The sequence below is a fragment of the Ranitomeya imitator genome, chromosome 2 (genome assembly GCF_032444005.1).
Source record: "Ranitomeya imitator isolate aRanImi1 chromosome 2, aRanImi1.pri, whole genome shotgun sequence".
Lineage (NCBI taxonomy): Eukaryota > Metazoa > Chordata > Amphibia > Anura > Dendrobatidae > Ranitomeya > Ranitomeya imitator.
This window is the reverse complement of record NC_091283.1, coordinates 431,289,473-431,311,713: the sequence shown is the minus strand read 5'-3', so window position 1 is coordinate 431,311,713 and position 22,241 is coordinate 431,289,473.

The window sequence follows — 22,241 nt, the reverse complement described above, 5'->3', positions numbered from 1 at the left end:
TATAGTCTTTTTTTATTTAAAGGGACTCTGTCACCTGAATTTGGAGGGAACAATCTTCAGCCATGGAGGCGGGGTTTTCGGGTGTATGATTCACCCTTTCCTTACCCGCCGGCTGCATGCTGGCTGCAATATTGGATTGAAGTTCATTCTCTGTCCTCTGTAGTACACGCCTGCGCAAGGCAAGATTGCCTTTGTGTGTTACTGAGACAAATTGGGACTTTGCAGTCTGAGGAGAATGCTGACCCACAGGTGGGTGACATACATTGCAAACATAGCACACCAGAGAAAGAACAGTTTATTAAAGTAGCGGGGAGCCGGGGTGCGATGGAACAACAGCAGCCCCTCGACATGACTATCACCCTGACCCCCGTTACACTGGATTCATTTATTTTATATTTTGATAGATCGAAGTTTTACACATGCAGTGATACCAAATATGTTTTTTTTTAAATTTTTCAATTGTTTTATTTTTAATGGGGGTGATTTGAATTTTGTGTTTTTTATTTTTTTTTCCACATTTTTAAAGACTCTTTTTTTAGCTTATTAGTATATTTGTGAGTCCCCTTTGGGGACTTGAAGCTACAATCGTCTGTTCGCTTATACTATACAAAGCAGTACATCTGACAATGACAGGCACAGGGGTTATCAGCAGACCGCTGGCTGTCATGGCAACCCATTGGTGCTCGTAGTCACGTCACGAGCGCGCTGATGGGTGAATGGAATGATGCGCCCTCCTAGCGACGCATGTTAAATGCCATCGGCTGCTAAAGGCACATAATAGCTGGCTAGATCAGCTATGATTTGCCGGGAAAAATGCAGGCCCGGCGTGCGAGCCCGTACTAAAGTCAAGGAAATGTATGTCAAAGGTTGTGATGGGGTTAAAAGAAGAATATGGTACAAATGAAAAACTGGTGAGAATCACAAGAAACTAGATAAAAAATAAGTGCAAATGCAATAATGAAAAAAACTAGAATGATGTTATGGAACTTGCATCAGCAAACACAATTTGACTGCACTGCACTTTTAAATGGCTCTGATCCTGCGACCACCAACTAACTACTAATGCGGCCCCTGGAGCAGGGTCCCGAAAATATTTTTGCCCCATTCTGTTCACCATCACCACCGCTTGCAGAGACTATTCATTGTGAAACCGTTATTAATCGTCAACGTCATAATCAGTCTTTTTTTGGATGAGCATACATACATCTTTATGGAATAAGCTGCAGATGAAGGACTCCCATCAGGTACCAATAAACTGGTATTGTTCCTTGCTACTCGCCAGCCTCTTATTGATGTATCTTCTGCCACTTCTATCCTTTAGCACTTAATGGAGAACACAAGAAGCCAGAAATGTGAGGAAATGAGTCATTCCATCAGCAAAGTTCTGTCCTATAAAATAAAATGAGATGCTACAAATATTCTCTGCCGGCTCCTATAGAGATCAGTCCTTGCAGCCATTACATTACCCACACAGAAAGAGTCTAATAGGAAAATGATGGAGTGACATCAGCGGGAATGTAACAGCAGGCACTAATGTCACCGGGAGTGCGCGTTCGCCCAGGATCTATAGAGGTAATATGTGTGTGCAGCACTCATCCACTGGATTGACCAAATACATTAATTAAAGAAAGGCTCCTGGAATTTACCAAATCCAGACTAGTCCATCAAATGCCACACAGAGAAGTGTGGTCTGTCCAATGGCTTTACACCACTACATCTGACATTTGTCATTGTGCTTGGAGACATAAGGCTTGTACACAGCTGCTCGACCATGGAAACCATGTAATGAAGCTCCCAGAATGGACACAGTATTTGTGCAGATGTTAATACCTGATTAGGTTCGGACTTTGCAACTATGGAGTCAGCAGAGAGTTGGTGACTAGGGATGAGCAACCTTTACTTTTATAGGATCGGGTCGGGTTTCACGAAACCCGACTTTTTCAAAAGTCGGGTCGAGTGAAATCGGCCGATCCTATAAAAAAGTCGGGGTCGGGGTCGTCCGAAACTCGAAACCCAATGCAGTGCATTGGGTTTCCATAGTTCCCAGGGTCTGAAGGAGCGGAAACTCTCCTTCAGGCCCTGCAATCCATATTTTAGTGTAAAATAAAGAATTAAAATAAAAAATATCGCAATACTTACCCTCTGACGCGCCCTGGTACTAACCGGCAGTCTTCCTTCCTTAGAATCAGCCTTCCAGGACCTGGCGGTGACGTCGCGGTGACGTCGCGGCTTGTGATTGGCCGCGCGGCCGCCCATGTGACCGCTCGCGCGACCAATCAGAAGCCGTGACGTCACCGAAGGTCCTTCAAGCGCTGATTCTTAGGAAGGAAGGCTGTCGGAAGGAAGCAGGGCGCTTCCGAGGGTGAGTATATACCTAATAGGAATTCACCCTCGGAAGCGCCCTGCTTCCTTCCGACAGCCTTCCTTCCTAAGAATCAGCGCTTGAAGGACCTTCGGTGACGTCACGGCTTCTGATTGGTCGCGCGAGCGGTCACATGGGCGGCCGCGCGGCCAATCACAAGCCGCGACGTCACCGCGACGTCACCGCCAGGTCCTGGAAGGCTGATTCTAAGGAAGGAAGACTGCCGGTTAGTACCAGGGCGCGTCAGAGGGTAAGTATTGCGATATTTTTTATTTTAATTCTTTATTTTACACTTTAATCTGAATTCCGATACCAATTCCCGATATCTTAAACATATCGTGAATCGGTATCGGAATTCCGATTCCAGATTCAAAAGATCGCCGACTTCATGGCCGACCCCACACTGGGGTCGGGTCGGGTTTCATGAAACCCGACCTTGCCAAAAGTCGGCGACTTTTGAAAAATCTCGACCCGTTTCGCTCAACCCTATTGGTGACTCTTCTGCCTTCTGCTCCTCAGCACTCGGTGACCTCGCTCTGCAACGTTACGTTGTCTCCACTTTGTGCAGTTTCTTCTACAAAAACCCAGTCACTAGGTTTACGTCCCGATGAAGAGGTCCTCCATTGACTTTTTGAAACCTTTTAAAATAATGTTTCTAAGGAAAATATTCATTTAATTCAATTATCAGCAGCGCATCCAGTGACATTTCACCCAGATATGTTCTTTATCAGCCATTCTGTCACATGTTACTAAGGGCAGACGGCATGGTGAGGGATAGGACATTATACAATGGGGCAATGGAACTGAATGAGAAACCTGAATTCAATACGTGTGTGTCACAAAATATTTGTCTACATAGGGCTTGTTTCACCAAAGATTTTACACCAGAATTCTGGTGAAAAAAGAGTTGAGAAGGCGCAACTCAAGGCTGCACTAATTTAGCGATTTTTGCCATTCTCATGTAATTTTTTGCCCAGATCCAGCAAGGTAGGCATAGCTGGGGCAAGATGGGGACATGGTTTGCACTGTTCGTCTAATTTAAGACCAAGGGCAGCATTTGCTATGACATAAATATTGCTTCAGCAGGGAATGAAATAAGATTTGTGATGAAATGCACACAGCAGAAGTGTATGCCACTTGTCAGATGCTTTTGATTCATTAAGTATCAGTATTGTATGCAACTTAATAAACAAGGATCTGATAGTACTTCACACCACCCCCTGCGTGAAGATTGGGGTCTCCTGGTAGTGAAAGGAAATGTTCACCAATTGATAGAGGAGACCTGGTAAGCAAAGAAAGGAGAACACTTTCAGGGGACTTGTAGAGGATATGTGCCATCTACCAAAAGTGTACAGAGTTCTCTCTGCCTAGATGTTTGGCATCCGCAGTACATTGCCCACAGGAGGTGGAGAAGGTAACCCATAATGAGGATATTTATTTGCAGACCCAAACTTTGCTGTATTTGGCTTCTAGTGTATGAACCACACCATATTATATTCAGTATATTACACTATATATCATATATGGATGCAGTATATGACAGTGCAGAAATCCTGATGGAATGGACCCCATCAAATATCCATGGTTTCATTCCTCTACTTTTCCCATAGAAAGTGTTATAATTTGATGAATGCAGAGTTGTAATGTACCGAGAGCCATCTAGTATAAAGTGACAGGAACTCTGGGACTACAATGTGGGTTGATAGAGCTACAAGTAAAATTCCATCCAAAAAACAATCCAAACCAAAACTAAACCAGTTATCAGGCTTTACTGCTGTACTGTTTCTCCTTCATTCCATATGTGCTAGGTATTAAACATTAGCTCCACCCAAGAATTATAAAAAAATATATAAATCCCTATTACCCTGCTATAAGGAACATTTGATTTCCTGTGCAATCTGGCCAACCGTTGTGGTGTTATCATGCAGGAAGAGCATTGTGCAAGAGTCTAAGTCTAATTAATAAAAAATCCAAATTAAAAGGTCCAAGGCTCGTTTTTTTGCATAAGCACTTTATGTGACAAGTCCTATATCGGTGTGATCGGGAAAAGGTCTATAACACTGGAAAACCCATTTAAATTATGTGGTAGTTCCCTTATACAGTATGTCTCATTACTGCAATAATTTTTAACAGAAGATTCTTTTCATAATCACATCCCAGCACTGATTGACAGCCGGCTCAGCAGTGCATCAGTTTAAAGCCATGTGTCATAGAATGTTATAGTTGGAAGGGACCTCCAGGGTCATCGTGTCCAACCCCTTGCTCAATGCAGGATTCACTAAACTATATCAGACAGATGTCTGTCCAGCCTCTGTTTGAAGACTTCCATTGCAGGACAACTCACGTGGCAGCCTGTTCCTCTCATTGATCACCCTCGCTGTCAAAAAGGTTTTTTTCGAATATCTAATCTGTATCTTCTCCCTTTCAGCTTCTTTCCATTTCTTTCCATGTGCAAATGAGTAAAAGGATAATCCGCATGTGATGCCCCAGGGTCCTGGTTGTCACAGTGGCATTGCTTACCTCACGGGGAGAGCGATGTCACGCTTGAAACGAAGGAAGATCTCTTTCGCCAGGTAATCACCATACACACAACATGTTCACACTCCAGGCCAGAAGGGATAGCTCTGAACCCGGATAAGGGAAACTTCCCTATATTCTGGTCTGGAAGGAAAGGAAGTGAGGCAGTCTGTCAGAGGACAGAGAAGAGAGCAGTCAGACCTTGAGTGTCGGAAGTACTGAAGGGGCCGTGCAGCCAGAGTTGCTGAAGCTCCTGTAGAAACAGAGAGAATACCGAAGGAAGAACAGTGTTAGTGAGCATGCCGGAGAGTGGAGCACAGCAGTCTATTGGCGCTGCTGGCCGTGTGCGCGTGCGCGGTCTTCTCCTGCAGCCTATTGGCTGCTTAGTATTCTGCCGCAGAGAATCCTGGACAGTGGTGAGTCATAGCCTCGCTCTCCAAGTCTGGTGTGAGCTGGTGCATCAGTCCAGTTTCCCTGATGATGTGTGGCTCCACACCGGTAGGCTATTCAATACTGATTGCATATGTATATATAATTTGCTATTGGCAGTGCTTTGTACTTCCCCTGACGAAGCCTCATTTGGGAGGCGATACGCGTGGGGCCAAGTGCTTGTTTTATCCTCGGACATCCCTCAGCCTGCTCGCTTCAAAACGCTGGTTTGTATCTGCTTATGGCGTTTTGTTTAGTCTTGTATGGTTCTGACTATCAGTGTCTACATGTATTTGGACTCCCCATGAGCCATTAGGCAGGGCACTTCTAAATCATATATGGTATACAGATTATTAAGTTTGTATCTGTGCCCCAGGCTGTAATATGGATGTTTTGTAGCTATTTTGTACCATGTAGGATTGCAAGCACTATAGTGCTTTTAATTGTGTTTTAATTTTTGTGCCAATAAAATTTGTATTTTGTTATATTGTGTTGGGTGGTGTGCATTTTATAGTGGAGTCTTTTTTCTTTGTTTTTGCATGCCGGAGAGTGGAGCACAGGAGAGAGACACTAGGGGAGAATAGCAGCGTTTGGGTAACCTCCCTGGCTGAGCGCAGATTCCGGTAGCAGGAAGGCCAAGGTTGTGCTGGACTCTAGGAGGCACAGCAGAAACCGGCAGGATATCTGGGTTACATATCACCTGTCTGCCCTAATACCCAGGAGGCACAGTGGCACATAGAGCCTGGCTCATGATAGAGACCCTGTAAAAAGGCTCGAGCCACCTGTCATACGGGTTTGTGTCCTAACCTTCATGAAGGACAGAGAGAATTGTGAGGACCTTGCCAGAAGCCATAGGCGGTAAGGGACTACAACATCACTGCGCTAATAGAAGGCTTCTAACTCCACCTGGTAAAGTAGACTCTGAATTCGCTTCCAAGCCGGCTGGACCCTGCTTGTACCGGTGATCTGGTGCCCTGGACTGCAGTTGCCTGAAGCCTACAGTAATCCTGCAAACCTGTGTTCTCCGTTCTTTACTGCACCACTCACCATCCTCATCTACACACCGGGAGCCCTGGGGACCTACTTCACCTGTGGGAAGTTATACCATCAAGCTGCCATAACATCACCCCAGAGTACTTCCTTTAAGCAGCGTCGGTCCCCACTGACCGAGTACCACAGGTGGCGTCACCAACACAAACTATTCAAAACCCCTTTAAAGACTTTTCTCTTTTAATTGGGCATGGACCGGATCGCAGCCACCGTAACATCCCCTTTAAGCAACCAGACCCGGTACCAAGTACCCTGGTCGGGCGACTCACGTACACTATGACATCTCTTTAGATATTTGTAGATTTGTAAACCCCATAACTTCCCTCTCCAAAATCTCTGAAGGGGAGCTTGCTCATCTTCTCTCCAAATCATACCTCACCACTAGGGTTGAGCGAAACGGGTCGAACATTTTCAAAAGTCGCCGACTTTTGGCTAAGTCGGGGTTTCATGAAACCCGATCCGACCCCTGTGCGGGGTCGGCCATGCGGTACGCGACTTTCGCGCCAAAGTCGCGTTTCAATGACGCGAAAAGCGCCATTTCTCAGCCAATGAAGGTAAACGCAGAGTGTGGGCAGCGTGATGACATAGGTCCTGGTCCCCACCATCTTAGAGAAGGGCATTGCAGTGATTGGCTTGCTGTCTGCGACGTCACAGGGGCTATAAAGAGGCGTTCCCGCCGACCGCCATCTTACTGCTGCTGATCTGAGCTTAGGGAGAGGTTGCTGCCGCTTTGTCAGAAGCAGGGATAGCGTTAGGCAGGGTCCATTAACCACAAAACCGCTTGTGCTGCAGCGATTTGCACTGTCCAACACCACCCTCGGTGTGCAGGGACAGTGGAAGTTTTTTTTTTTTTTTTTTTCCCCTCAGCGCTGTAGCTCATTGGGCTGCCCTAGAAGGCTCCCTGATAGCTGCATTGCTGTGTGTACGCCGCTGTGCAAACCAACTGCTTTTTTCAAAGCACAAATCCTCTTGTTCCTTCCTTTCTGCACAGCTATCTTTTTTGTTTGTCCACACTTTTTATTTCATTTGTGCATCAGTCCACTCCTTATTGCTGCCTGCCATACCTGGCTGAGATTACTGCAGGCAGGGAGATAGTAGCTGCCTGCCATACCTGGCTGAGATTACTGCAGGCAGGGAGATAGTAATTGTAGGACATTCCCTGTTTTTTTTTTTTTTTTTTTTTGGTGGGAGATTAAGATTGGCAATTTGGCATTTCTGCTAGAGTGCCATCCCTGTGTGTGCCATCTCTCTCACATAGTGGGCCATAGAAAGCCTTTTCATTTTTCTGTATTTTTTTTTGTGGGGTGTATAAATTCTCCCTGATAAAAATACAGTGGGAGATTAATATTGGCCTTTGGGCTTGTGTGCCAGTCCTGAGTGTGCCATCTCTCTCACAAATAGTGGGCCATAGAAAGCCTATTTATTTTTTTTTTTGGTTTTATAAATTCTCCCTGAAAAAAAGGGAGATTAATATTGGCCTCTGGGCTTGTGTGCCAGTCCTGAGCGTGCCATCTGTGCCAGCCCTGAGCGTGCCATCTCTCTCACAAATAGTGGGCCATAGAAAGCCTATTTAATTTTTTTTTTTGTTTTATAAATTTTCCCTGAAAAAAGGGAGATTAATATTGGCCTCTGGGCTTGTGTGCCAGTTGTGAGCGTGCCATCTGTGCCAGTCCTGAGCGTGCCATCTCTCTCACAAATAGTGGGCCATAGAAAGCCTATTTAAATATTTTTTTGGTTTTATAAATTCTCCCAGAAAAAAAGGGAGATTAATATTGGCCTCTGGGCTTGTGTGCCAGTCCTGAGCGTGCCATCTGTGCCAGCCAGCCCTGAGCGTGCCATCTCTCTCACAAATAGTGGGCCATAGAAAGCCTATTTAATTTTTTTTTTTGTTTTATCAATTTTCCCTGAAAAAAGGGAGATTAATATTGGCCTCTGGGCTTGTGTGCCAGTTGTGAGCGTGCCATCTGTGCCAGTCCTGAGCGTGCCATCTCTCTCACAAATAGTGGGCCATAGAAAGCCTATTTAAATATTTTTTTGGTTTTATAAATTCTCCCAGAAAAAAAGGGAGATTAATATTGGCCTCTGGGCTTGTGTGCCAGTCCTGAGCGTGCCATCTGTGCCAGCCAGCCCTGAGCGTGCCATCTCTCTCACAAATAGTGGGCCATAGAAAGCCTATTTAATTTTTTTTTTTGTTTTATCAATTTTCCCTGAAAAAAGGGAGATTAATATTGGCCTCTGGGCTTGTGTGCCAGTTGTGAGCGTGCCATCTGTGCCAGTCCTGAGCGTGCCATCTCTCTCACAAATAGTGGGCCATAGAAAGCCTATTTAAATATTTTTTTGGTTTTATAAATTCTCCCAGAAAAAAAGGGAGATTAATATTGGCCTCTGGGCTTCTGTGCCAGTCCTGAGCGTGCCATCTGTGCCAGTCCTGAGCGTCCCATCTCTCTCACAAATAGTGGGCCATAGAAAGCCTATTTTATTTTTTTTTTGGGTTTTAGAAATTCTCCCTGAAAAAAGGGAGATTAATATTGGCCTCTGGGCTTGTGTGCCAGTTGTGAGCGTGCCATCTGTGCCAGTCCTGAGCGTGCCATCTCTCTCACAAATAGTGGGCCATAGAAAGCCTATTTAAATATTTTTTTGGTTTTATAAATTCTCCCAGAAAAAAAGGGAGATTAATATTGGCCTCTGGGCTTCTGTGCCAGTCCTGAGCGTGCCATCTGTGCCAGTCCTGAGCGTCCCATCTCTCTCACAAATAGTGGGCCATAGAAAGCCTATTTTATTTTTTTTTTGGGTTTCAGAAATTCTCCCTGGAAAAAAAAAGGGAGATTAATATTGCCCTTTGGGCTTGTGTGCCAGTACTAAGCGTTCCATCTCTCTCTCTCTCTCAGTCAGTGGGCCATAGAACGCATATTTTTGGTTTTATTTGTTTTCTAAATTCTCCCTGAAAAAATCATTTTATTTTATTTGGTTTCTAAATTCTTCCTGATAAAATCATATTTTTTTTATTATTTTTATTTCTAAAGTCTCCCTGAAAAAAAAAAAAAAAAAACAACCAAAAAAACAGTGGGAGATTAATATTGGCCTTTCTGCTTGTGTGCCAGTCTTGACTCCTGGGTGTGCCATCTCTCTCTCTCTCTCTCTCTCTCTCTCTCTCTCTCTCTCCAATTGTGGTCCATAGAAAGCCTATATTTTTTTTCCTTGATTTGGGTTCTAAAATCTACCAGAGAAAATAACTACATCAATCATTGGTAGAAAAATATTGGCCTCTGGGTTTGTGTGCCACTCCTGACTCCTGTGTGCGTCATCTCTCAGTCAGTGGGCCATAGAACGCCTATTTTTGGTTTTATTTGTTTTCTAAATTCTCCCTGAAAAAATCATTTTATTTTATTTGGTTTCTAAATTCTTCCTGATAAAATCATATTTTTTTTATTATTTTTTTTTCTAAAGTCTCCCTGAAAAAAAAAAAAAAAAACAGTGGGAGATTAATATTGGCCTTTCTGCTTGTGTGCCAGTCTTGACTCCTGGGTGCGTCATCTCTCAGTCAGTGGGCCATAGAACGCCTATTTTTGGTTTTATTTGTTTTATAAATTCTCCCTGAAAAAATCATTTTATTTTATTTGGTTTCTAAATTCTTCCTGATAAAATCATATTTTTTTTATTATTTTTTTTTCTAAAGTCTCCCTGAAAAAAAAAAAAAAAAAACAACCAAAAAAAACAGTGGGAGATTAATATTGGCCTTTCTGCTTGTGTGCCAGTCTTGACTCCTGGGTGCGTCATCTCTCAGTCAGTGGGCCATAGAACGCCTATTTTTGGTTTTATTTGTTTTATAAATTCTCCCTGAAAAAATCATTTTATTTTATTTGGTTTCTAAATTCTTCCTGATAAAATCATATTTTTTTTATTATTTTTTTTTCTAAAGTCTCCCTGAAAAAAAAAAAAAAAAAAACAACCAAAAAAAACAGTGGGAGATTAATATTGGCCTTTCTGCTTGTGTGCCAGTCTTGACTCCTGGGTGTGCCATCTCTCTCTCTCTCTCTCTCTCTCTCTCTCTCTCTCTCTCTCTCTCCAATTGTGGTCCATAGAAAGCCTATATTTTTTTTCCTTGATTTGGGTTCTAAAATCTACCAGAGAAAATAACTACATCAATCATTGGTAGAAAAATATTGGCCTCTGGGTTTGTGTGCCACTCCTGACTCCTGTGTGCGTCATCTCTCAGTCAGTGGGCCATAGAACGCCTATTTTTGTTTTTATTTGTTTTATAAATTCTCCCTGAAAAAATCATTTTATTTTATTTGGTTTCTAAATTCTTCCTGATAAAATCATATTTTTTTTATTATTTTTTTTTCTAAAGTCTCCCTGAAAAAAAAACAAAAAAAAAAAAACAAAAAAAAAACAGTGGGAGATTAATATTGGCCTTTCTGCTTGTGTGCCAGTCTTGACTCCTGGGTGTGCCATCTCTCTCTCTCTCTCTCTCCAATTGTGGTCCATAGAAAGCCTACATTTTTTTTCCTTGATTTGGGTTCCAAAATCTACCAGAGAAAATAACTCCATCAATCATTGGTAGAAAAATATTGGCCTCTGGGCTTGTGTGCCACTCCTGATTCCTGTGTGCGTCATCTCTCACTCAGTGGCCCATAGAAAGCATATAGTTTGTTACATTTGTTTTCTAAATTCTCCCTGCAAAAATCTATTTTTTTTTTTTTGGGGGGTTTCTAAAGTGTTCCTGAAAAAAATAAAAAAAAAAAAAAAATAATAGTGTGACATTAATATTAACATTTGTGCTTCAGTGACAGTCCTGCGTGTGGGGCATCTCTCTAATTTGCAGCCACCAAAAAAAGAGTGTGTAACATTGGGCCTGATTTTCGCTGTGGTCTCACCAACCTGTAAAGGGGTAGCTAAATCATACTGAAGTTATAGCTCACCGTGTAAGTTGTGTGACTGCAACAAATAACGTTAGTTTGGTTACGTTTTTAAAACAATGAGGAAGTCTAGTGGAAGAGGTCGTGGCCGGGGGCGTTCATTGTCAGCTGGTAATGAGGGTAGTGGTAGTGGTGGAGCATCAGGTGGTCGTGGGGGAAAAAATATTGCACCTAAGTCTGGAGCTGTGGAGCCAGGTTCGTCGTCCGGCTACACAAGGCCTCGAACGCTCCCTTTTCTGGGATTAGGAAAACCGCTTTTAAAGCCGGAGCAGCAAGAGCAAGTTTTGGCTTATCTTGCTGACTCAGCCTCTAGCTCTTTTGCCTCATCTCGTGAAACTGGTAAAAGTAAAAGCAGCGCGTCGTTAGTGGATGTTCACGGTCAGGGACAAGTCACTTCCTTGTCCTCTTCAGCAAAAACAACAACAGAGAAGAATGCAGCAGGCGACACAACGGGTTACTCCATGGAGCTCTTTACACATACCGTCCCTGGCTTAGAAAGTGAAGCAGTTAACAGTCCATGCCCATTACAAATTGAATCTGACATGGAGTGCACTGACGCACAGCCACAGCCAGACTACTATGCTGGTCCTTTGACTCAGACCACAACATTGCCCTCGCAGGGTGCTGATCAAGAATCAGACCCTGATGAGACTATGTTGCCCCATCACGAACGCTATACCACCGAACGACACGGTGACACAGACGAAGTTGCGCAGGAGGTACAAGAAGAGTTATTAGATGACCCAGTTCTTGACCCCGATTGGCAGCCATTGGGGGAACAGGGTGCAGGCGGCAGCAGTTCTGAAGCAGAGGAGGAGGAGGGGCCGCAGCAGGCATCAACATCGCCACAGGTTCCATCTGCCGGGCCCGTATCTTGCCCAAAACGCGTGGCAAAGCCAAAACCTGGTGGAGGACAGCGTGGCCATCCGGTTAAAGCTCAGTCTGCAATGCCTGAAAAGGTATCCGATGCTAGAAAGAGTGCAGTCTGGCATTTTTTTAAACAACATCCAATTGATCAGCGCAAAGTCATCTGTCAAAAATGTTCTACTTCCTTAAGCAGAGGTCAGAATCTGAAAAGTCTCAATACTAGTTGCATGCATAGACATTTAACCACCATGCATTTGAAAGCTTGGACTAACTACCAAACGTCCCTTAAGGTTGTTGCACCCTCGGCCAATGAAGCTAGTCATCAACGCAACATCCCTTCCGGCAGTGTAGGACCACCATTTAGCGCACCACCTGCTGTATCTGTGCAGGTATCTTTGCCAGGCCAAAGCAGTCAGGGTCAGGGAATCACCAGTTTCGTAGTAGGAAACACTGCATCTAGGGCACCGGCGGCAACAATACCATCTCCCACCGTCTCTCAGTCTGCCATGTCCACCGGCACCCCCGCTAGTTCCACGATCTCCAGCTCTCCAGTCCAGCTCACCCTACATGAGACTATGGTTAGAAAAAGGAAATACTTAGCCTCGCATCCGCGTACACAGGGTTTGAACGCCCACATAGCTAGACTAATCTCGTTAGAGATGATGCCCTACCGGTTAGTTGAAAGCGAAGCTTTCAAAGACCTGATGGACTACGCTGTACCACGCTACGAGCTACCCAGTCGACACTTTTTTTCCAGAAAAGCCATCCCAGCCCTCCACCAGCATGTTAAAGAGCGCATCGTCCATGCACTCAGGCAATCTGTGAGCACAAAGGTGCACCTGACAACAGATGCATGGACCAGTAGGCATGGCCAGGGACGTTACGTGTCCATCACGGCACACTGGGTAAATGTGGTGGATTCAGGGTCCACAGGGGACAGCAAGTTTGGGACAGTTCTGCCTAGCCCACGGTCTAGTAAACAGTTGTCTGTAGCCGTTCGCACCCCCTCCTCCTCCTCCTCCTCGTCCTCCTGCAGAAGCAAGAGCTCGTCCACAGACCGCAGTCGCACAAACACTCCATCCGCACCTGCCACTGTTGCACACCAGGTCTCCCATTATGGGGCAGCTACTGGCATACGTCAGCAGGCTGTATTGGCTATGAAGTGTTTGGGCGACAATAGACACACCGCGGAAGTTCTGTCCGAGTTCTTGCAGCAAGAAACGCAGTCGTGGCTGGGCACTGTAGATCTTGAGGCAGGCAAGGTAGTGAGTGATAACGGAAGGAATTTCATGGCTGCCATCTCCCTTTCCCAACTGAAACACATTCCTTGCCTGGCTCACACCTTAAACCTGGTGGTGCAGTGCTTCCTGAAAAGTTATCCGGGGTTATCCGACCTGCTCCTCAAAGTGCGTGGACTTTGCGCACATATCCGCCGTTCGCCTGTACACTCCAGCCGTATGCAGACCTATCAGCGTTCTTTGAACCTTCCCCAGCATCGCCTAATCATAGACGTTGCAACAAGGTGGAACTCAACACTGCACATGCTTCAGAGACTGTGCGAACAGAGGCGGGCTGTTATGTTTTTGTGGGAGGATACACATACACGGGCAGGCAGTAGGATGGCAGACATGGAGTTGTCAGGTGTGCAGTGGTCGAAGATTCAAGACATGTGTCAAGTCCTTCAGTGTTTTGAGGAATGCACACGGCTGGTTAGTGCAGACAACGCCATAATAAGCATGAGCATCCCCCTAATGCGTCTGCTGATGCAAAGTTTGACGCACATAAAGGATCAGGCGTCTGCACCAGAGGAAGAGGAAAGCCTTGATGACAGTCAGCGATTGTCTGGTCAGGGCAGTGTACATGACGAGGTACCGGGCGAAGAGGAGGTGGAGGATGAGGAGGATGATGGGGATGAGTATATTTTTAATGAGGAAGCTTTCCCGGGGGCACGGGAAATTGGTGGCGTGGCAAGGCCGGGTTCTGGTTTTTTGAGGGACACAAGTGACGTAGATTTGCCTGCAACTGCCCCTCAACCAAGCACAACCGCAGATTTGACAACGGGAACTTTGGCCCACATGGCGGATTATGCCTTGCGTATCCTCAAAAGGGACACACGCATTACAAAAATGATGAACGATGACGATTACTGGTTGGCCTGCCTCCTTGATCCTCGCTATAAAGGCAAATTGCAAAATATTATGCCACATGAGAACTTGGAACTAATATTAGCAACAAAACAATCAACTCTTGTTGACCGTTTGCTTCTGGCATTCCCTGCACACAGCGCCCGTGATCGTTCTCACACGAGCTCCAGGGGCCAGCAGACCAGAGGTGTTAGAGGGGCAGAAATCAGAAGTGGCGTTGGACAGAGGGGTTTTCTGACCAGGTTGTGGAGTGATTTTTCTATGACCGCAGACAGGACAGGTACTGCAGCATCAATTCAAAGTGACAGGAGACAACATTTGTCCAGTATGGTTACAAACTATTTTTCATCCCTTATCGACGTTCTCCCTCAACCGTCATTCCCATTTGATTACTGGGCATCCAAATTAGACACCTGGCCAGAATTGGCAGAATATGCATTGCAGGAGCTTGCTTGCCCGGCAGCTAGTGTCCTATCAGAAAGAGTATTCAGTGCTGCAGGTTCAATACTAACAGAAAAAAGGACTCGTCTGGCTACCCAAAATGTAGATGATCTAACCTTCATTAAAATGAACCACAACTGGATTTCAAAATCTTTTGCCCCACCCTGCCCGGCTGACACCTAGCTTTCCTATGAAAAGGTCTTGCCTGTGGACTATTCTGAATGACTTTTCCAATCTCGTAATTTTCTTCACCTGATTGTCCAGCATACGACATGTTTCCACCTCACGAAATGGCCAAACTCCCCACACGGGGCCGTGCTATCGCCACTTTGCGCTTGGACCCTTGAGAGTGCTGTTTGTCTGAAGAGGTGGGTGTGGCCGCTTTTGGTCGACGGCACTGCCACTGGGTCCCTCATAGTACAATAAAGTGTCTCTGGCGGTGGTGGTGCGCACCCAACGTCAGACACACCGTTGTAATATGAGGGGCCCTGTGCCTGTACCGCCGGCCACAAGACAGTTCCCCCCCCCAGCTCAAACAGTGCTCTACCACTAGCAAAATTATCTCTCACAGCTTCACCAATGTGTAGTCTAGCCGCTGACATCCTTCAATGCCTGGCACTGACAATACCATTGTTTTGACATTTTTGTTATGTTAGGCCTTCGAAGCCTGTCTGCGGTCCCTTCTTTCTACAACTACTACACTGACCAGGCCACTGCTGGCCGTGTTACCCTGGAACCAATTTAAAAGTGCCTACAGTCAGCCCAATTTTGTTATGTTAGGCCTTCGAAGACTGTCTGCCGTCACTCCTTCCACTAGACTTCCACTGACCATACACTGCTGCCCATGTACCCCTGGAACCAATTTAAAGTGCCTACAGCCAGCCCAATTTTGTTATGTTAGGCCTTCGAAGCCTGTCTGCGGTCACTCCTTCCACTAGACTTCCACTGACCAGACCACTGCTGCCCGTGTACCCCTGGAACCAATTTAAAAGTGCCTACAGCCAGCCCAAGTTTGTTATGTTAGGCCTTGGAAGCCTGTCTGCGGTCACTCCTTCCACTAGACTTCCACTGACCAGACCACTGCTGCCCGTGTACCCCTGGAACCAATTTAAAAGTGCCTACAGCCAGCCCAAGTTTGTTATGTTAGGCCTTGGAAGCCTGTCTGCGGTCACTCCTTCCACTAGACTTCCACTGACCAGACCACTGCTGCCCGTGTACCCCTGGAACCAATTTAAAAGTGCCTACAGCCAGCCCAAGTTTGTTATGTTAGGCCTTGGAAGCCTGTCTGCGGTCACTCCTTCCACTAGACTTCCACTGACCAGACCACTGCTGCCCGTGTACCCCTGGAACCAATTTAAAAGTGCCTACAGCCAGCCCAAGTTTGTTATGTTAGGCCTTGGAAGCCTGTCTGCGGTCACTCCTTCCACTAGACTTCCACTGACCAGACCACTGCTGCCCGTGTACCCCTGGAACCAATTTAAAAGTGCCTACAGCCAGCCCAAGTTTGTTATGTTAGGCCTTCTAAGCCTGTCTGCGGTCCATTCTTTCAACTACTACTACACTGACCAGGTCACTGCTGCCCGTGTACCCCTGGAACCAATTTAAAATTGCCTACAGCCATGTGTTATTATTTTAGGCCTTCGATGCCTGTCTGCGGTCACTCCTTCCACTAGGCCTCCACTGACCACACCACTGCTGTCCGTGTACCCCTGGAACCAATTTAAAATTGCCTACAGCCATGTGTTATTATTTTAGGCCTTCGATGCCTGTCTGCGGTCCATTCTTTCAACTACTACTACACTGACCAGGGCACTGCTGGCCGTGTACCCCTGGAACCAACATCAGAAAATATAAAAATAAGTATTTTGCTTATAAAAAAGAAAATACTGGTGAGATATCAAATGCAGACATTTTAACATTAAAAACAAACACACAACTCTAATCTGGTACAGTACTAAAAATGGCCACCAGCTACAATTACTTTCTCCTGCAAGTAGTTAACTGAAAGTTTTTTTAAATTGAAAACACACATATGGCATCCACCGAGTGTTGTCCTGTCGCGTCTTCTTTATATTATTGCCGAGAAGATGCAAAATAATGAAAATAATAAAATCATTAATTACCAAAATAATAGAGAAAGTCAACACCACATTGCAAATAAACATTCATTCCAAATAAAGAAGCAGGGCGCGTCCGAGGGTGAGTATATACCTAATAAGAATATAATCACCCTCGGACGCGCAATGCTTATTTCCAACAGCCTTCCTTCCTAAGAATCAGCCCTTCCGTCGTGTAGAGAGACGTTGTGTTACACTCCAAGGTGTTCCCCAGGTTGCCTTTCCTGAGCTTCGATCTTCCGGCTCTCGTTTAGTAGTTCTTGGAAACTACTCTGCATTAGGCCTTCAAATTGGGTATGGGGTGTAGAGAGATGGTGTGTTCCACTCCAAGGTGTTCCCCAGGTTGCCTTTCCTGAGCTTCGATCTTCCGGCTCTCGTTTAGTAGTTGTTGGAAACTACGCTGCATTAGGCCTTCAAATTGGGTATGGGGTGTAGCGAGAGGGTGTGTTACACTCCAAGGTGTTCCCCAGGTTGCCTTTCCTGAGCTTCGATCTTCCGGCTCTCGTTTAGTAGTTCTTGGAAACTACACTGCATTAGGCCTTCAAATTGGGTATGGGGTGTAGAGAGAGGGTGTGTTACACTCCAAGGTGTTCCCCAGGTTGCCTTTCCTGAGCTTCGATATTCCGGCTCTCGTTTAGTAGTTGTCGGAAACTACGCTGCATTAGGCCTACAAATTGGGTATGGGGCGTAGAGAGAGGGTGTGTTACACTCCAAGGTGTTCCCCAGGTTGCCTTTCCTGAGCTTCGATCTTCCGGCTCTCGTTTAGTAGTTCTTGGAAACTACACTGCATTAGGCCTTCAAATTGGGTATGGGGTGTAGAGAGAGGGTGTGTTACACTCTAAGGTGTTCCCCAGGTTTCCTTGCCATTGCTTCGGTCTTCCGACTCTCGTTTAGTAGTTGTAGAAAAGTACACTGCATTAGGCCATACAAAATGGGTATGGGGTGGAGAGAGATGGTGTGTTACACTCCAAGGTGTTCCCCAGGTTGCCTTTCCTGAGCTTCTATCTTCAGGCTCTCATTAAATTGTGGTTAAATGGAACAACTGCATTTGGCGTACTAGTTGGTTTGGGGCCTACTATCGGTGTCTGCCACTCCTTGCTGTTCTCCTCCACTGAACAAAGCTGTGCCGCCTGTTTACTACGGTTGCCAATTTTGAACTGCATTTCGACTACTTACTGATTTGGCCCTACTCTCTGTGTCAGCCTCTCATTCCAGTTGTCCTCCACTGCAATGCCCCCTGGTTATTCCTGTGTTACCAATTTTGAACTGCATTTAGCCCACTTTCTTCTTTGGGCCTATATCTGTGTTTCCACTTCATCGTGCCCATTGCCCAGCCAGTGATAGATGAGTCTGCTGGTACATTGACCCATAACGCAACATTCCCCGTGCACGCTACACAACAACATTGTGACCCTGCTGAAAGTCAGGTTGCTCTTCCCGCATACCATACCACCTTACACGGGGACAAAGAGGAAGGTGCAGATGAAAGTGCAGGTTCCTTCATCAGGTGGGGGGAGGAATACTAGTTGGCGACGTCACTGGCACAGGGCCTCTCATAGTACGCAAAAGTGTTGCTGCCGGTGGGAGGCGCCCCCGCCGTGCAAACACACCGCTGTACTTTGAGGGGCCCTGTGCCAGTGCCAATGCCAACGAGTGGGCCCCCCCTGCTTGCTCAGGTTCACAGCACTTGCAAAGTTGAAATACTTACCTCTCCCTGCTCCACTGCCGTGACGTGGTCCAGATTTCCTGGGCCCACTAATTACTTGAACCAGCCCTACCCCCCACAACTTTAGCCAAATGACCCCCAATTTCAAATGCCTTCCAATTATTATAAGGTAAATTACGCTTGACAAGCTTCATTAAGAAGAATGGATGGTTTTGACATTAAAATGGCCACTCTAGGTGTTTTCCTGGCCCCCACTCACTGCCGACTATGCTGCCCCATTGACTTGCATTGGGTTTCGTGTTTCGGTCGATCCCGACTTTACGTCATAATCGGCCGATTTCACTCGACCCGACTTTGGACATAGTCGGGTTTCGCAAAACCCGGCTCGACTCTAAAAAGGTCAAGGTCGCTCAACTCTACTCACCACTTGTGCACTTGACCCCATCCCATCCCACCTCCTCCCCATCCTCACCACCACACTAATCCTATCCCTAACCCATCTCTTCAACCTTTCACTAACTTCTGGTACCTTCCCTTCTGCCTTCAAACATGCCACAATCACACCTATCCTCAAAAAGCCATCCCTTGACCCCAGCGCTATGTCCAGCTATCGCCCCATATCTTTGCTCGAATTTGCTTCCAAAACTCCTAGAGCAGCATGTCCATGCTGAACTTTCCTTTCACTTTGCATCTAAGGGCCCTGTCACACTTAGCGACGCTAAAGCGATCCCGACAACGATACGACCTGTCAGGGATCGTTGCTGCGTCGCTATGTGGTCGATGGTGAGATGTCAAACAGTGAGATCTTCCCAACGACGCAGCAGCGATGCGGCGACCTGTACAATGATGTCGTTGGTCGTTGTGACCCTGTCACATGGCAGCTATTATGACGATTCAGACCTCGATGAGGGACGTCCTGTGTGACGTTGTAGTCACACAGGCGTGCATTTGCATTGCCTTTTCCGCGCCCATTCATTTCTGATTGGTGGTCGCTACTGCGTTCTGATTGGCGGCCTTGCCAAATAAATTAAGGAAAAATGAAAACGCTTTTGGGACCCCAAACGATACCTACCGTGCACAAAATATAAGTGTCAGAAGAACCGTTGAAGAATAGATAAATCGAAGAGGAGTCGCAGGCCGGAGAACTCTACAACGATCTGCAAACCACCACGCGGTCAGGAACAAAGGATGGAAGCGCTACTATGTCGCCTTCTGTTGAAGGCATGACCGCCAATCAGAACGCAGTAGCGACCACCAATCGGAGCGGAGGGGTGCGGAAAAGGCAACGCAAATGCACGCCTATGTGTCGGTGTCTGAGTCGTCAACGAGGTCATTGGTAAGGTGTCAAACACAGCGATGTGTGCTACCCAGCGGGACCTCAACGATCAAAAAAAGGTCCAGGCCATTCCGACAGGACCAGCGATCTCACAGCAGGGGCCTGGTCGCTGCTACGTGTCAAACATAGTGAGATCGCTACTGAGGTCGCTGTTGCGTCACAAAACTTGTGACTCAGCAGCGATCTCGCTAGCGACCTCGCTTAGTGTGAAGGTACCTTAACTCTCTCTTCGACAACCTACAATCTGGCTTCCGTCCCCACCATTCCACTGAGACTGCCCTGACCAAAATTACTAGCGACTTACTTACAGCCAAAGCTAACAGACAATTCTCTATACTCCTCCTCCTAGACCTGTCCTCTGCCTTCGACACAGTTGACCACTGCCTCCTACTACAGATCCTCTCTTCCTATGAGGTCAAAGACGTTGCCCTATCTTGGATCTCCTCATACCTTGCCAACCGCACATTTAGCGTTTCCTACTTCCATACTACCTCCTCATCTTGCCCCCTCTCTGTTGGAGTCCCCCAAGGCTCTGTCCTAGGACCCTTACTCTTCTCAATCTATACACTCGGCCTGGGACAACTCATAAGGTCCTATGGCTTCCAGTACCATCTATATGCCGATGACACTCAGATCTACCTCTCTGGCCCAGATGTCACCTCTCTGCTCTCCAGAATCCCAGAGTGTCTATCAGCCATATCCTCCTTCTTCTCTCGCTTCCTCAAGCTCAATGTGGATGAATCTGAACTCATCATCTTTCCTCCATCACGAATATCTTCCCTACCTGATCTATCTATCAAAATAAATGAAATCACACTTTCCCCTGTCCCCAAAATCCGCTGCCTCGGAGTAACCCTTGACTCTGCCCTGTCCTTCAAATCGCACATCCAAGCTGTCGCCATCTCCTGTCGCCTCCAGCTCAAAAATATTTCCAGAATCCGTCCTTTCCTCAACCTACACTCTACCAAAATGCTCGTGCATGCCCTAATCATCTCCCGCCTTGACTACTGCAACATACTCCTCTGTGGCCTACCTTCTAACACTCTCGCACCCCTCCAGTCCATCCTTAACTCTGCTGCCCGACTAATTAATCTCTCTCCTCGCCACACTCCTGCTTCACCTCTTTGCAAATCCCTTCACTGGCTCCCAATTTCCCAGCGTATCCAGTTTAAATTACTAACACTGACCTACAAAGCCATCCATAACCTTTCTCCTCGTATATTTCCACACTTATCTCTCAATATCTTCCCTCACGCAATCTCCGGTCCTCCCAAAACCTCCTCCTTTCCTCCACGCTTATTCGCTGCTCACTCAATCGCCTCCAAGACTTCTCCCGAATTTCCCCCATCCTCTGGAATTCAGTGCCCCAACACATCCAGTTATCCACTACTTTTGGATCCTTCAAAAGAAACCTGAAAACCCACCTCTTCAAGGAAGCTTACAGCCTGTAAAGACCACACGGCCACCTCAATACCATTGGAGCTACTGCAACCCTCGACCTACTGTCTCCTTTCCCATAATCCTGTAGAATGTAAGCCCGCAAGGGCAGGCTCTTCTTCTTTCTGTACCAGTCTGTCATTGTTAGTTTTGTTTACTGTAAGTGATATTTGTATTTTGATGTAACCCCTTCTCATGTACAGCACCATGGAATTAATGGTGCTATATAAATAAATAATAATAATAATAATAAAGATGGTTATTAAAGAGAACCTGTCAGCAGTATTGTGCACAGTAACTTACAAACAGTGTCAAGTCAGCGCTGTAATACTGATTAAAATGATATCTAGGTTGATGACATTCATCTTATGGTTGTTGTTTAACCTTTATTTTCAGTTTTGTGTTAATGATATGCCTGTGCCCCGGGGGGGAGGTAGAATGAAGGGGGGGATTTTATGTGGTGCTCTGATTAGGTATTCATAATGCAGACTGCTGACAGGTCACTGATCCCTCACTGACCTGTCCCATAGTTTGCATAATGAATACATGTACATACTGAATTAAAAAAAACCTTCTGAAGGCAGATGACGGCCGTGGCACCTGTGCTGTTGCATAACTCCATGTTTACTGTGTAGTTACTACATGTGGTTGAGCTTTTCCCGAGGAGTATAAAAAAAACCTAAATGGCGCCCACCGTGCCTGCGTTGTCACAGCTATCAGTGTACATAGCTGAGATCCGTTAGCTGCTATTGTGCATCTCCTGGCAGCACCATCTTGCTAGAGAAAACAAATCCTCCTCCAAGATGGTGCTATCCGCGCCTGTGCAGTATCAGAGCTGCTACTGCACGGGCGGCACCATCTCGGAGGAGGATTTTTTGTTTCTTCTCTAGGAAGAGAAGAGAAGTAGTAACTACACAGTAAACATGCGATTAAGCTGTTGGAGTCATTGCTTTAAG